Below are 17,378 nucleotides of genomic sequence, written 5' to 3' on the forward strand. Positions count from 1 at the left end.
ACAGCTTCCCTTGCTTGCTAGCTCATTCCCCAGGTGGGGCCAAGCTGTTTGCTCCTATGGGGTGAGGGTAGGAGCAGGCTGGGAGGTCAGCCAGAGGTATGGCTTAGGCAGTCAGCCACCCCCTTGGGTGGTGCTGAGGTCAGCGGGCATGTGCAGGACTTTGCTTTTGCCCCCAAACCCCTGCTTTTGTTCCCAGCTCTTCAGAAGTGGCATCTGGGCTTTGGTCTTTCTGTATCTTGTGTCTGTAATTTGCCCCAACTGCACAGGCACGCAGTGACTTTCAGTCCCTAATAGTTTCTCTGTATTTTTGTCCAGGTGCGAGCACTGCAGCCAAGGGTCCAGGCCCCAGCCTGTCTCACCTTCAGAAGCACTTCAAAATCCAACAGAGACCCAGATTTGAATGGAGGTGTCTTTTCTCTTGAAAACTGAGCAGGGTGGCATACAGAGGGAAAACGTGCCTGCAAACACATTACTTTCAATGTATTCAGAAATTCAAAGTGAATGCAAAAGGGTCAACAGAGGATTGGGCTTCAAGAGTGACTGAGAAGGGTCAGCAATTAGCACCACTTCGTGCATAAGAGCGCGATTCTGCGGCACTAGATGTTTTCAGCTTCATCAAAATTCATGTGCTGGGCATCCGTACCCGCTGAGCAACTGTCGGATGCAGGGTCGGCGTGGTCCCCATCCTCCGGGCTGGAGCAGAGCACGCCGCAGCCCCACCACAATGAAGCCTCTCCCAGGACACAGACGAGACTGGAAATGCACAAGAAGGGTGGAAAAACACACACAGCTGCTGGGAAGACTCAAGGCAGAGAAACAAAACCACTGGGGTGAGGAAGACACGGGGGCTTCTGGAAATGATTCTGGAGCGGAACGTCTTGGCTTCTTAGAAAAAGTGAAGAAGAGCAATCCAAGGGAAGCAGGATAAGGCAGCACACCCCAGTCCCAGAGAGAGCAGGGCAGGCAGGCCCTTCGGGAGCCCTACCAGGGCTCCTTCAGAAGCACCCAGACAGGTATCGCTGCAGGTGTGGCCAGGTTTCGTGCACGTCTGATCTAATCTCCGATTCTAACAGCTAAAGCTCCTGAGAGAGGAGTCAGTGGGTAATTCTCAGAGCAGGCGGCGTCTGGAGAACGCCAGAGGGAAGTGCCCCCAGCGCTGCGGGGAGAGGGGCCCTCTGAAGTCAGCACCCTCACGGCACCTTGGTTCCCCACCTGTGCAGAGGTCTACACACTCCTCCAAAAACAGACAGAGACTATCTTAGGCTTCACTGTTGGGCAAAAGCAGCCTGGGATGATGCATAATTGCATGAACGTGGCTGCGTGTCAATAACACTGTATTTTACGGAACAGGCAGCAGGCAGGCTGGATTTGGCAACACTCCTGAATTACAAGGTAGGCAGTGGTAACAACTTTCCTAATGTTAGGAAGCTTGGGGTAAAGAGCAAGGAGTGGGGAGCTGATGCAACTTATAAGTGACCCTGGGAGTCCACAGCCATTGACGGCAGCCGTCAGGGTCTGGAAACATCTAGGTCCCTCTCATTACCCCCGTCCCTCCTGATCACCGGGCAAGGTGTCTCTTCCCACCCACCTGCTTCCTCCTCCAGGCCCTCACTCCTTAAACCTTCTTCCCTCCAGAGCAGCACCACTCACTGTTTCCTCCTTCCATTAGCTTACAGACAGCACAAGTCTATCCTGCCCGCCCCCAGTACCACCCTTTACCACATTCCTCTCTATGTCCAATCTGGCAGCTTCAGGAACAGAGACCTGCACCAGCTCTGCCCACTTCCCAGCGCTTCCACTCCACATCCTGTGCCAACTGGACTTTGACCCGACTACGTTTCTGTAACCGTCTTTGCCAAAATCAACGGACACTCCGGAGCCATTGACTTTCTTGACCTGACTCCAGCACTGGAAACTGCTGACGGCCAGCCCCTCTTCAAACCCCCTCCCCACCTGGCTGGCCAGCCGGCCCGGGGCCTCTCCTGCCCATGGCCCCTTCATTGGCTTCCCTTCTTCCCCCCGATGTTTCCATTCCCCAGCTTTCTGCTTTGAACCGCCTCTCAGCATTTGTAACAATGTATGTCAGACAAGGGGGTGAGCCCCGGAGGTCAAAGATGAACTGATGCAAGTGAACCCATCCCCTTCTCCTCAGAGCTGCCCCCACAAGGTCTGCTGCCCCCGTCTGCAGCACCTGCATCCGCCTCGCTCCCCCAACCACAACACTATCTTCCCCACCGCTCCCCTAGCCCTGTTGTCGACAGACGTCACCTCCTGTCGATTTTCATTCTCTCACAGTTCTCACACCTTGCCAAATGAATCCAGTGAGCCCTGCTCAATTTCATCGTGACCTGATCTCCCTCGGCACTGCCGGGACACCCTCGGACGGTAACCGTCCCTTCCAGTGTTAGACGGCCTGCACCCCCACCCCAAGGGCACCTGCTCCCAACCTAGAGGCTCCTGCTTCCTGGCCCACCGAGTGCTTCAAGGTCCCACCCTCGGTTCTGATCCAACCCCACGGCTTTAATCCCCTCCGTGAGCCATAAGGACCAAGTCAGAATTTTCACCTGTACATTTCTCCAGGGCATCAGATCGCTCCGTCCAACTAGCCACCCACCTTTCCAGTTATTATCATCAAGTGCACGAGAGGAGCTGCAGTTCCGGACTGCCTGCATGCCTCACATCTCCCTCCCCAGCCCGAGAAGGAACTCCTCCTCTTACCGAGGAAGCCATCCCGGGCGGTCCACACAGGAGCCTGTGTCCCCACTGCTCCCGCCAATCAGAGCCCTGCAGCGCCCTCGCTGTGCCCCCCACACCTACAGCGCCCTGTCCAGCGATCACTGCGAACACACCCCGGACAACGTCCGAGTGTGTTCAGACCTCGCACTAAGACACAAGCATTAGTCAATGTCAGTAGTGGTCACTGGACAGATAATATTTTCCTGCTGTTTCTCCAAATATTAATACAAAGTAAACAAGAACTAGAAACGCCCAGTCACTTTCCAGTGAGGTCACATCCTGAGACTATCACAATTAGCTCTGAATTTCAAATGGGAAGACTAGGCATTTAAACATGTTAAATGGCTAACATTTAAAATCAGACCAAATCCTAGTATAAAGCTGAAGCTGTGAGCATATGGAGTCCAGGAAAGCAAGCAGAGCTCTGAGCTCAGGTGAAGTAAATCCTAACAGTCCCATCCTTAACTGGTGAGTGACCAGAAGTTATTTCACTTCAGCTTCCCCATCTTAAAACGAGGGTCCTGAATGATCTTCAAAGTTTAAATCAGGTAGTTTGTCAAAAGTTCTCAGTACAAAGTAAATTTTCCTGAAGAACCAGATAAATGTTTTCAAGACTTGAAAAAACATTTCTCCAGTTTTACTGAAAAAGAAAAATCTAAGATCACCTGATATTAGAAAAGAATTGGAAAGGAAGAAAAATTGCAATATGCGTTCATTCACTCTAAAACTCAAGTCAAATATATTGAGTAATAATCAAATAAACTTTAGGGAAGTACGTTTTATAGAACATTCAGGCCTACTCTCTCTTTGAAAAAAAACAATGATGGACAGAATCATTTTCTTAGAATGATACAAAGATTTTCCGCTGTCACAGACATCTGGGACTCTACCGTGGACAGAGATTTGCCAAACCACTCCAAACTCGACACTGAGGCAGTGCAAAAAACACCCAGGCTCTCTGGGATGGGGGATACCTTCACCCAGAGAAGGCCCCACCCACTTGGACAACCTTTCTGAACTACACGCGGGAGATTTAAACAATCTTTAAGCACCATTCAAATTGCAAGCCTTCTGTGATCCTGTGTTTAGCAGGTGCTCATCCTGTTACTCCGGAGAAGGCAATGGCAAGCCACTCCAGTACTCTTGCCTAGAAAATCCCATGGATGGAGGAGCCTGGTAGGCTGCAGTCCGTGGGGTCGCTAAGGGTCGGACAAGACTGAGCGACTTCACTTTCACTTTTCACTTTCACACATTGGAGAAGGAAATGGCAACCCACTCCAGTGTTCTTGCCTGGAGAATCCCAGGGACGGGGGAGCCTGGTGGGCTTCCGTCTATGGGGTCACACAGAGTCGGACACGACTGAAGTGACTTAGCAGCAGCAGCAGCAGCAGCATCCTGTTACTCAACTAACTCCTTTCCTTTAATTATTGAACAAAATATTCCAACTATTGCTTAAGGCCTTCCACTGAGTGCTATGGAACAGAGAAAATGTGAATAAAACATGGAGCTCTCAGTCTGGTGTGGAGATAAGAGTGAATCTGATAAACGTCCAACATACTAAGATAATTCAAAAGAGGAGATGATGCCTTTGGAGATAGCGTGGGAAACCAGGGACGTCTTCATGGAGGATGGAGCCCTTGAGCCAGGACTGGCTGTGTAACAGGTAAGAACAAATCTGACTCCATAGAAGGTCAGTTTCTTTTACTTTAACCTTTGTATTCTATGTCTTTGCTTCAAGGTAATAATGTTACCTATACTCTGAAATATTCAGGAAGCCATTCTCAAGACTCTGACCTTTAAAGGTATAACTCTTTTCCATTCATATAGAGGTAAAATGTTGCAGAACAGAGAATAACATTTGTGTTGTTGGAGGTTTACAGGAAATTGTAACCTGGGCTACCTGGACAGCTGCAAGAACAAAGGATTCCAACACCAAGAAGTCTGCAACAGCCAACCATGCCCCTCTCTCACCTTGCCTTTAAAACGTTTTGTTAAGGGGTTTGGGGGGAGCGTGAGCCATCCGTCTCATTGCATGGCCTCACAAAAAAAACATTCTCTGCTCCAAACTGCAATGTTTCGAGGTGGCCTCACTATGAGTTGGGCACATGAACTTTCGTTTGGTAAGAGATGGGCAGGATGGGGTCAGGGAGATGTTTTATTCAGAGGTGAGGACACCTGTGCATCACACACCTCCAGGGATCTGAGCGCCTCACCCCACAATCATCTCTGATTTTAACATCACTATGAAAATTTTCTGCATGATAGCGATAAGGTATCTTGGAAAAGGAGCTTCCCACACACACACTAATTTGTGAGGTGTCACCACAAAACAAGCAGTATGGCTGCCTCCAAGGAGCTGCAAGCAAATTTGACTTCTCAAGCCTTGTGACTTCATGGAGAAAACAATCTCCCCTAAAAATCTGTCATCACGATCTAGCCCTCACACAGGACCTGCAGTCTAAGCACAGTGCCTGGTGACCTGGTAAATCTCGAGACAAAAATGTGTTTTAAGGAGTTCCCAGGTTGGTGAGACCCCCCAAGAAATCAGGCAGCAGTAAACAAATTCTCTGGAAAAATCCACCTTCAGTCTAGGCCTGAAAGAACCTTCACAGGTAAAATTTTCAAAAAAGTGTGACACACTTAAAAGTCACAAATATATATGAGGAAGAATCAGCAGAAACCACACACGCGCGTGTGCACACACATGCACAGCAGATCAGCAAAGAGTTTCAAATATCAGAAGCATCAAACACAAAATACAACGCACTCATATTTAAAGAAATAAAATCAACAACTGATAAGACAAATATGAAACAGAAAACTCAAAAATAGGCACGTGTTTTAAATAAATAGACCTTTTGGAAATCCAAGCAGGCAAGATAAGTGACATTTAAAATGCAACAGATAAGTTTATTAGGAGACTAGACACCGATGAAGATACATCTTGAAGACAAAACTGAAGAAATTATTGAGAACGAAGCAGAGAAAGACACAGATGGAAAACTGAAGGAAGTATGAAGAGACACGGTAATGCTGAAGGCGTCTAACGAATCTAACTAGATTCCCACGAGAAAAGAAAGAGGCCGAATCAGACCCAGCAAATGACGAGAACGGCTGGACATTTCCTAGAATTGATGAACGACACCAATCCAAAGGTTCAGAAGACCTAACAAATTCCTTACAGTCATCAAAAGACCTCCTGACATATCACAGCGGCACGAGAGACCACCAGACACAGAGAGATCTCAAAAACAGCCAGAATGAAAAGACAGATCACAGCCGTCCCTTAATATCTCAGAGGGATTGGTTCCAGGAGCACCCTACAAACACCAAAACCCACAGATGGTCGAGTCCCTTCTGTAAAATGGCATTGTATTGCACACCCTCCCATATATTTCACACCATTCCTAGATAACTTACAATGCTAGATACAATGCGAGTGTTATGTAAATAATTGTAAATACACTGTAAATGCTATATTAAGTAGTTGCTGGCAAGAGGTAAATTCAAGTTTTGCTTTTTGGAACTTGCTGGAATTTTTTTTTTTAATATTTTCAAACCAAAGTCGGTTGAACCCTCAGATGAGCAATCCAACTGTACTAAGCAATTAACTGACTAAGGAACTAAGAAACAATAATTAACAGATTTCTCAAGAGCTACAGTGCAAGTCGGAAACCTGTGTAACAACACTTTGAGTGTAAGGAGAGAAAATAAAGGTTCATCTAGCACCAGACAGGTTGAGTGAGCATCTTAAGAGCTAGGGCAATAGGAATGTATCACAGAAGGAATATTCTATACAGAGGGGACAGAAAGTAGACGGTACAAAGGTGAGTACATGCTTGGGATGTTTTGGGAAAAGGCCAGTGTAATGGGCAGAGTAGTCAAAGAGGGAGCTGGGAGATGAAGACAAAACGGATCGTATGGGGCAGATCTGGTCTGTGAGGCTAACTTGAGAGTCCATGGCAAAGTCAGTGGAGGGTCCAACTGGCCTCCCTGTCTTGAGTCTTCTGTGCATTATTGAGTATCCAACCAGATTCTGATACACAGAAGACCTACACACCAGCTTTACTGGTGGTTCTTGGCTGATTTTGTGGTTCCTCTCAACCCTGAAATCTTATTCAGGCAGAACAATGATAGAGAAAATATAGTTACTTGTTATTCAACCAAGCACACTTCTTTTTTTGGCTATGCTGGGTCTTTGCTGTTGCTCGGGATTTTCTCCAGTTGCCGCAAGTGGGGGCTCCTCTCTACACGAGGCGCGGGGGCTTCTCCTAGCAGTGTCCTGTCTTGTTGCAGAGCTGGGGTTCTAGGGCACTCGGGCTCCACAGCACAGGCTCGACAGTTATGGCTTCGCAGTTCCCACACGTGGGATCTTAGATCAGGGATGGAACCTGTGTCTCCTACACTGACAGGCAGATCCTTTACCACTGACTCACCAAGGAAGCCCCAACCATAGTTTATTAAGATATATTTCAGAAGATCTGAACTACCAGGAAAAGTCAAGAGGAATTCCAAAATCCAAGCAAATTCTCTGTGCCACCAGCTTTTCAGCAGTCGAGTCATTTATTATGGTAAGCTTCAGCTCCTTCAGGGGGATTTTGCGGCTAAAACATCACACACTGCGTTCACCATCCACTCTGCACACCTTGTATTGAACAGGTCCGTGGAATGTGACAGTCACAATCAGTACCTGGTGGCTAGTTACATTTGTTGAAGCTGTGAATAACTACCTTCATACATGACTTTTCTACTCATCTAAGTGATGGGGTCACTGGTTCAGCTCTCACTGGAAAGGGAAAGGTTTTTCCAACGTTCATGACCTTGTCATTTACGTTTTCTGCAGGATGATTTTGGCATTTTAGTGTCCAGTGTACCCTTTGGGGGACATATGTATTCCAGGCAGGTTTATCAAGGCATCTCCCAGAAGAAGAGGGTGCAATGCTTATTTCTTAAATTCCTACTGAAAAACAGAAGTCAGTAACCCAGACCCACTGTGCCCATGTTTTCCACTATTTCCCATCTGTAACACTCTAAGCCGGAGAAGGCAATGGCAAGCCACTCCAGTACTATTGCCTAGAAAATCCCATGGATGGAGAAGCCTGGTAGGCTGCAGTCCGTGGGGTCACTAAGGGTCGGACATGACTGAGCGACTTCACTTTCACTTTTCACTTTCCACTTTCACACATTGGAGAAGGAAATGGCAACCCACTCCAGTGTTCTTGCCTGGAGAATCCCAGGGACGGGGGAGCCTGGTGGGCTTCCGTCTATGGGGTCACACAGAGTCGGACACGACTGAAGTGACTTAGCAGCAGCAGCAGCAACACTCTAAGCATCTCTTTCTTTGCCCCAACTAGGTCATCATCCTAAAGGATGGTGTCCTCCACACATGGACCCAAAATATGAACTCTCATCCCCAACTCCAGCACTCCCACAAAGCCGTCCACCAGTCAGTGTGTGTTTCTAACAAAACTGAAGTCTCCTCAGGAGCAGTTAGTCATATCGAGCCCCCCCCCAGAACTTATATCTCTGTACTGCTTCCAAAAGTATTTAAACTGAATCTGCCCAGAACCTAGAAATTACCTAGACAGTGTTTTTCATCACCTCAGCTATCATCTTAAATTCTCATTTACTTTTTTTTGCACAGTAAGAGTATAGGACATGTACCCTGTTACACTGCTTAGACCATTACTTTAAGACTGGCTGATCACCCAGTTTTGCTTTCGCTGTTGAGAACATTCAGCAACACTGTAGCTGAGAACATTATCTGCCTAGACCCCCAGGCATGGAGGCACCTGCCTGGGGACAAGGCTGAGTGTCCCACCAGCCACAAGGTATCCACCTCCTCTCCAGCCCGAAGTTCAGTTCAGTTCAAACATTCAGTTGTGTCCAACTCTTTGCAACCCCGTGAACCGCAGCACACCAGGCCTCCCTGTCCATCACCAACTCCCGGAGTCCACCCAAACCCATGTCCACTGAGTCAGTGATGTCATTCGACCATCTCATGCTCTGTCGTCCCCTTCTCCTCCTGCCCTCAATCTTTCCCAGCATCAGGGTCTTTTCCAATGAGTCAGCTCTTCGCATGAGGTGGCCAAAGTATTGGAGTTTCAGCTTCAGCATCAGTCCTTCCAATGAACACCCAGGACTGTTCTCCTTTAGGATGGACTGGTTGGATCTCCTTGCAGTCCAAGAGACAGTGGCAAAATCATGACAAACCAGTAACGGCTCACCGGCAGTGAATGTCCGCCATATCCTGGACGCTGTCCCAAGTGCTTTCTAGGGGATGATTCATTTATTACGTCACCAACATAGAGGACGCACTGCTGTCTCGGGCTCAGGAGAAACTGAGGCACGGGAACACTAAGTAGCTTGCCCAGGCTCAGAGCCGGGACGTGGCCAGGCCTTGATGTGAACCTGGTGCGGCTGCGGTCCACGTCTGTAACCACAACTTCATACACACACGAATGAAGGGCCTTATGTACCATCCCCTGCACTCGGCCACAGATCCCCGGAAAAGAGGAGGGAGGGAGAGAAGCAGGGACGGAGGGCAAGAAAGGGAACGAGAAGAGAGGGGAAGGAAGACAGAAAGAAACCAAGGAGAGCGAGAAAGGGCGAGGCGGGGAGGGACAGGGGCGCCGAGGGCGAGCAGCAGACTTCAGAGTGCAGTCGGAGTCCAGACAGGCCTCAGAGAGCCCCAACTCTTAACTACGTGACCTCGGGCCAATTACTTAATCCCCCTAAGCCTCAATTTCCTCATCTGTTAATCGGGGATAATTACACCTTCTACCACTGCTGATGAGCGGCAAAAGCACTATTCAGCCCATAATCTTTCCATACTGCTATGCTGCCACATCCTCCAGAAGATTCTCATTTTTCAAAACTACCGAGAACAGTGAGGCTTCCTGCTGCCTGCCGGATTGGAGGCAACCGTACTGCCAATCAGAGTTTCCTGGTCCCATGAAATCTACAGAGTCTGGGTTCTGAGTGAACCAGAGAGCCCCACACAGACACCCTTGCCAGTGAAGAAAGTCATCCTCTTCCTCGTGAACAGCTCCATCAGCTAAGGGAGTGTTCTCAGTGCCCTCCTCCGTGTCACCCCATGACAGCATCAAGTGATGCCATCATCAAAAGTGATGGCATCGTAGCACCTGCCCAGAACACCACACTGGAAAAAACAATAAGGTTCTCAAACGAAAGCTCTTAAACAGAGCACGCACCACCCAGAAAGCTCCTAGACAGACCTCCTGCTAGTAGGCCTTTCAACCCTTCCACTCTGGATGTGTGTGAGCTGGTCCTTCGAGGGCCCTGGAAGCGGGCAAGGCTCTGCTCAGACCTCATGAAGGCAAGTCACCATGGGGAGTACCTCGAGCTAGCACCACCCAGTACAGGCCCTCAGCAGGATGCTGTGAAGACCTTCTACAGACTCACCATGCACCAGCCAGCAAAGCTGGGTACAAAACGGAGGTTAAAAATCAAAAATCACAACACAAAACCATCTAGAAGCTGAAGTATGCACCAGTGTCTGTGTGAGCCTTCCTCGTTTCATGGCTCGTACTTTTTTTGAGACTTTTCCAATGTTCTGTGATACGGCACTATTATTGCTATAAAGTCTTTTCTTTTAAGTAACACAGATAACATGTAGCTTGAATGGGAAGAGAGAGAAGGATATTCACCCCTCATCTATTTCATGACCATCTGTGTTATGCTCCCTGTAAAATAATGGGACAGACACCTAGAATATTCTGTTATTGTGGGAGGCTCCAGCCTTTCTCTTCCATGAACCCTAAAGGTCAGGTATATCTCAGCTACTAAGATAAGTCGCTGGCACACACAGTTAAGTTTATCCTGCCTTTCTGCTGCCCCAGTAAATTTCACGTGTGAACCGTATCTTCTATTTGCTTGTTTTGGGCTGTGCTGGACCTTCCCTGCTGCATAGGTTTTTCTCTAGTTGCAACAAGCAGAGGCTACTGTGGAGCTGCAGTTCCCAGGCTTTACAGCACAGGCTTACTGGTGGTGGCACACGGGCTTCGGTGCTCCAGGGCAAGTGGGATCTTCCCCGACCAGGGACAGACCCCGTGTCTCCTGCACTGACCGGATTCTTTACCACGGAGCCACCAGGGAAGCCCAGCCTTTTCTGAGCCTGACTCTGACCTCAGAGCGCACTTTCATCCTAAGACGTCAAGATCTGGGGAACAAATGCACAGTCCGTCTCAGCCATTCCCCCTCTTAACGTTCATTCTTCTGGAAGTCAGAGGTTCTCTATCTGTAGATTCCCCCAGCCAGCATTAACTCCTCTTCTACCCATTGTTTAAAGCTGTCTCTCTGCATAATCACCAGCTGCTGCCCTTTATTGAGATTCGATAACTAAAACAATGGCAACATAAATATATGTTCCCAACACTCCTACTAATTTAAAAAATGTCAAAGTTAAAACACTAAGGTGACGCTTTGTTTAAAAAGGTTTGCATCACTTTTATAATAGCCAGGACATGGAAGCAACCTAGATGTCCATCTGCAGATGAATGGATAAGAAAGCTTTGGTACAGATATACAATGGAGTATTTTTCAGCCATCAAAAAGAATGCATTTGAATCAGTTTTAATGAGGTGGATGAAATTGGAGCCAATTACACAGAGTGAAGTAAGCCAGAAAGAGAAACATCAATACAGTATACTAACGCATATATATGGAATTTAGAAAGATGGTAACCTGAACCCTGTATACGAGACTGCAAAAGAGACACAGGTATATAGAACAGTCTTTGGGACTCTGTGGGAGAGGGTGAAGGTGGGATGATTGGGGAGAAAGGTACTGTAGCATGTATTTTATCATAAGTGACCAGTCCAGGTTGGACGCATGATACAGGATGCTTGGGGCTGGTGCACGGGGATGACCTGGAGGGAGGATATGGGGAAGAGGGAGGTGGGAGGGGGGTTCAAGAAAGGGAACACATGTACACCCGGGGCGGATTCATGTCAATGTATGGCAAAACCAACCAATATATTAATGTAAGATAATTTGCCTCCAATAAAATGAATTAAAAAATAAATAAATAAAGTCAAATGTAAAATAAAAAATAATAATAATAAAAAGGTTTGCATCGTCCAATAACTGGATGCCATCTAAACAGTTAACAACCATCTTGTCAGTAAACATATATCCTCCTCACGAGAAAGCCTCCTGCTATTCCACTTCCTCTTTCCTGATAGGAAGACTTTAAGTCCAAAAGCAGAACCCAGCACTGGCCCCCCCGCGCAGGGAAAGACCCCCTGCTAGGAGGATGCTGAGGCTCAGGCAATCGCCATCTCAGAGCAGGAGAGCCGCTGGCTTCACTCCTCGGGGGTCAGGGGCCTTGCCTGGCTGCGTCCCTGCCATCCACTTGGAGCCACATGGAGACACAGTCCATCTGCTTTGGCCTCCACAGAGCCGTCCTGGTCGGCCAAGATGGGGGCCCACACCGTGCATCCAGCCAGCCTGAGCCTCCGCCCCCCGGAGAGGAAAACCCTCCGCCTTGGACTCCCCTCAGAGACCCCCAACCCCCAAGGCAGAAACCCCAGCATTACCTGCCCACGCAGGCAAACATCTGTAACCACAAAAGGGAAAGAAAAAATACCTGCCGGGGCTACACACACCTGGAAGAGGATGCAAAACGCGGTGTCTGGGGACCCGTCCATGTATCTATTGATGCTTCTCATCAATCAGGCCTCTGAGATGCCACGAATCCCCCTCCCACCCCCGTACTGTTGGGAAAACACTGGAACAGCATCAACCTATTTGAAGATAACCACGGTCCTGACTGGATATTTCCATCTTCCATCATGCAGGGTCAGGTCTGCACTTTTTTTTTTTCAGCTCCGACCATGGTTTAAGTCGAGCAGACTGAAAACCCTGTTTCCTTTGGGTGGTTATTTTCCTTTTAAACCTCTCCCCCAGGCCCAGAAAAATCTGAATGCCAAACGTATTGAAAAATCATTCATTACGATTAAAGATTTCCAGAGCAAATCTGACACTAAATACAACTAATGATCCACCACCCCCATCCGCCCTGCCTTCCCAGGAAGACAGGTCCCTCCAGCGGGCTCCCTTCCAGGCGGCGTGCATTCAGGCTTTCACGAGCAGGGAACAGACCATCCAGGAGGCTGCAAAGAAGCCCTGATTCACATGCCGGGCATGCGTGGCCCGGATGGCAGTGGCTGCCTCAAGCTTGCAGACCCAAACCTTGGAGGAAGGTATGAAGGATGCTTACTGACCGAAGCCAGGGGAGGCGAGCAGGGCGGGATACTTAAAGAGACAGATGTCTTACCTGAAACAACCAGGGGAAATGTACCTGAGACAACATTCCCATGGTGCAAAAAGTGCCAGCTCATCGTGAGAGAATCTTAGCTATGAGCGCTGCCAAGAGCCAGGGAGCCAAACCAGCAAGCCCCCCTCCACTGCCTACAAGTCTCTGTTCCTAAGGCTTGATTCGACCTTGAGCCCCCCTTCGGGTTCAGAGCAGACACTGGCGATGTTAAGGCAACAGGGAGATGTTCTGTGAAAGACTAGAGAGGACTCTGTCCCGGTTGGTGTCGCTCAATCGTGTCCGACTCTCTGTGACCCCATGGACGGCAGCACGTCAGGCTCCCCTGTCCATCACCATCTCCCAGAGTCTGCTCAAACTCGTGTCCACAGAGTGGGTGATGCCCTCCAACCATCTCATCTTCCGTCGTCCCCTTCCCTTCCTGCCTTCAATCCTTCCCAGCATCAGGGTCTTTTCTAATGAGTCAGTTTTTCGCATCAGGTGGCCAAAGGATTGGAGCTTCAGTTTCAGAATCAGTCCTTCCAGTGAACATTCAGGGTTGATTTTCTTTAGCACTGACTGGTTTCAGAGACCTTTCCAATCACCAGCAGAGGGACCCCCACTGGAGACAGCGTCCTTGACCCGGTGACGCCCTTGGAAACCTGCCCTCATTGCATTCTAGCATTGCTATACTCTCCCAAATGCTCCCCAGACTCCCATTTTCTGTTGAAAACATTTTCTAAAGCTGTAAATCAAGGAGCAGGATGAAGACATGACTGGTTTTACAGGGTTGCTGAGTAAAGAAATGGCATTTCTACTCAGCTCCAAACTACCCTGATAGATAAATTTGGGACTTAGAAAAAATAAGAGACTTGTTTGTAAAAAGTATTCACGACTGAATTGTGTTAAATACCGTGGGGTTCTTGCAGGCTCTTCACACAGTGTTTAAAATAGTTACAAACGCCTATTAATAACCAGCTCGCCTCTTAAGATAACACACAGGAGCCAGAACTCAGAAGGAGGATCAAGAAAGGGCGACTGTCTCACAGGTCCTGAAGCCCTGGGTGGACTTTGGTGGAATAAATGCTCATATTCACAGCCTGGGCTGAAGTGTCCCGGCAGGGATGAGTCACCACACATACTCCTCCTCCCAGCATGGAGCCAGGGGTGCGTGGACCTCACCCCTATCATCCAGACATGCAGCCTGGGGCAGAGCCACAGTCCTCAGGGACTTCGGTTCTGCCATCGGGACCGAGGTGGATGGTCACCTGGGAAGACGTGATCCTCCCCCAATAACCTCCCAAAGGATCTGAATTTTCCCCCAGACTTAACACACCATGGAAGTGTGTGCATTGCTTCCCTGGGATGACGGATAACTAAAAACGTGTTTTCCTGTCAAAGAGCACAGCCTCTGTTCATTTAAACTTCACACGTCAGTGTTCAAGAGGCGACCCCCTGGTCTCACTGCCATGAGTGAGGTCATCTAACCGTATCCTTGAAGATGTGCCAGACTTCTTACTTTGCTTCTTTCTTGTACTTGGATCTTTCTGGTCCAAGTCGCCTCTCTCTCTACATTCCCCTCAGGACAGGTTTCACATGATGGTCTACACTGAGGTTACTTCAATTCCACTTGGAGTCACTTCCCGTTGTCTGTCTAGTTTAAGACCAGGCAACCTTTGAGAGACCGTCCCTCCACTGGTGTGAAATGGTAGGTAGAAGCGGGGTGTTCCACGTCTTCCTTAGGCTCACAGGACGAGGCGGACATCCTGGAGGCAGAGGACCCAGATGGTTATCGGTGTACCTCCTGGAGCCCCAAAGCACACGTCAGTAGCCCTGGGCAATCAGACCACAAAGTGTGAGTGCTACAGGGAATCAGAGTGTCCAGTCCATTAGCCCCCGTTCACAACTAAGGGATGGAGCCCAGAGAAAGTCACTTACTTGCTCCAGGTCCCAGGAAGAAAACTCCATCTCTCTTACTTCCTTCTGTTCAAGCTATTTCACCCAAGGCACTTACTAACTTACTAACCCCAAAGTCAAAGAGTTAGTCGCTCAGTCGTGTCCAACTCTTTGCAACCCCATGGACTATACAGTCCATGGACTTCTCCAGGCCAGAATGCTGGAGTGGGTAGCCGATCCCCTCTCCAGCAGATCTACCTGACCCAGGAATAGAATCCAGGTCTCCTGCATTGTAGGCAGATTCTTTACCAACTGAGCCACCAGGGAAGCCTGGAGTTTGGACAGGTCAAGACCCTAAATCCAACACAACCATAGAACGACTGTCAGGAAACACCATCTGCAACCCAAAACCTAATGTCTCTCGCTGGAATGCGGAGGACTTCCAGAAAGCAGAGAAGATCGCCCGCTGCTCCAAGAGAGACAGAACGTGAAATCACAAGCTGTAAATCAACCAAAGTACAGCACAAAGAAGGGAGCGTAAGACTATACCAGACACACGCTTCCCTTATAAGAGTACTAAATACTGGTAAGAAATTCAGAAATGTGAAAAAGTGTATGAAAAAAGTATTAAACTCTAAGACGATCATGAAACTGCCTTCAACTAAATGTTTTCAAAGGAAATATAATTAAAGTGCAGATTACAACTCTTCTGAAAATGAGGATAGGGTATTGAACAGAAGGAACTGTAAAAATTAAAATACAAAGAGGATGCTGGAAATGGATTAAGAAAGTAAAATCCTGAGCCGCACACGTGGTATCCTGTAACTATTCCAACAGGAGGCAGAAAACCTGGCTCCAAAATGTAAAACACAGTCAGCTATCCAGGGAAAAAACAGCTTTGAGAAGTTTTTCTATTTTTTATTCAAAAATGCACAAGGTAAAAATCATATATAGTCTCATCAGTTCTTAAAAATTATATAAAGAAGTGATTGTCTCCTCCCAACTCTTCCAGCCACACCTTCGCCCCTGGAGCCACTTCAGGGATGCAGTGTAGGGCCACACACTCGTCAGCTTCTTTCTGTACACAGAGGCCTTGCTCAGCACACACACACACACACAGCCCCAGCTCAGACACACACACACACACACAGCCCCAGCTCAGACACACACACAGCCTCAGCTCAGACACACACACACACAGCCCTAGCTCAGACACACATAACACACACACACACACACACAGGGCCCTCGCTCAGCACACACATAAACATACACACACAGACAGCCCCAGCTCAGACACACACACATACACACACAGCCTCAGCTCAGACACACACACACACAGCCCCAGCTCAGACGCACACACACACATACACACACAGCCTCAGTTCAGACACACACACACACAGCCCCAGCTCAGACACACATAACACACATACACACACACAGGGCCCTTGGTCAGCACACACACAAACATACACACACAGACAGCCCCAGTTCAGACACACACACACACACACACAGCCCCAGCTCAGACACACACACACACACAGAGCCCTCGATCAGCACGCACACACACACACACACACATACACACAGCCCCAGCTCAGACACACATACACACACATACACACACACGGCCCTCGCTCAGCACACACACGCACAGACCTACTCAGACACACACACACACACACACACAGTCCCAGCTCAGACACACACACAGCCTCAGCTCAGACACACACACACACACAGCCCCAGCTCAGACGCACACACACACATACACACACAGCCTCAGTTCAGACGCACACACACACAGCCCCAGCTCAGACACACACACACAGGGCCCTCGCTCAGACACACACACACACACACACAGCCCCAGCTCAGACACACACACACACACAAACACACAGCCCCAGCTCAGACACACACACACACACAGAGCCCTCGATCAGCACGCACACACACACACACACACACAGCCCCAGCTCAGACACACATACACACACATACACACACACGGCCCTCGCTCAGCACACACACGCACAGACCTACTCAGACACACACTCACACACACATACACAGCCCCAGCTCAGACACACACACACACACACATGACCCTCACTCAGCGCACACACACACACACATGCACAGACCTACTCAGACACACACACACACAGAGCCCCAGCTCAGACACACACACACACAGAGCCCCAGCTCAGGCACACACGCTCAAAACTTTACAAAAATAGGCAAATGTTTCACACAAGTCTTCAAATTGCTTTCTTTCTAAATATATTTTAGAATTTAAAAACTTTTTTAAAAAGAAACAATTTGAATATTTTTAAAGTAATACCAAAAAAGGTAAGGAACAGATCACCAACTTCATGAGTAAATTCAAATCTGAAGATTCCTAGCTGTGCACTTCCAAACTGTACATCTATTTTTAAACAAGAAAGATGATACAAAT

At 48.4% G+C, this 17,378-nt stretch overlaps 1 protein-coding gene across 9 annotated transcripts in view; it reads right to left on the minus strand.

The window, feature by feature from the left end:
- CSGALNACT1 (chondroitin sulfate N-acetylgalactosaminyltransferase 1) overlaps nt 1-17,378 on the minus strand; it is a 342,047-nt gene that overhangs the window by 241,243 nt on the left and 83,426 nt on the right. For 2 of the 9 annotated variants that reach the window (XM_055416696.2, XM_088832688.1), the window contains exon 1: nt 2,565-2,918. The exons of the other annotated variants lie outside the window; for them this stretch is intronic. The gene's annotated coding sequence lies outside the window, so the exon portion shown is untranslated. Of the gene's footprint in view, nt 1-2,564; nt 2,919-17,378 lie in introns of those variants that run through there. 9 annotated transcript variants of the gene reach the window in all.

This window comes from Moschus berezovskii, chromosome 26, assembly GCF_049115385.1.
Source record: "Moschus berezovskii isolate FMDL1 chromosome 26, NW_MosBer_1.0, whole genome shotgun sequence".
NCBI lineage: Eukaryota > Metazoa > Chordata > Mammalia > Artiodactyla > Moschidae > Moschus > Moschus berezovskii.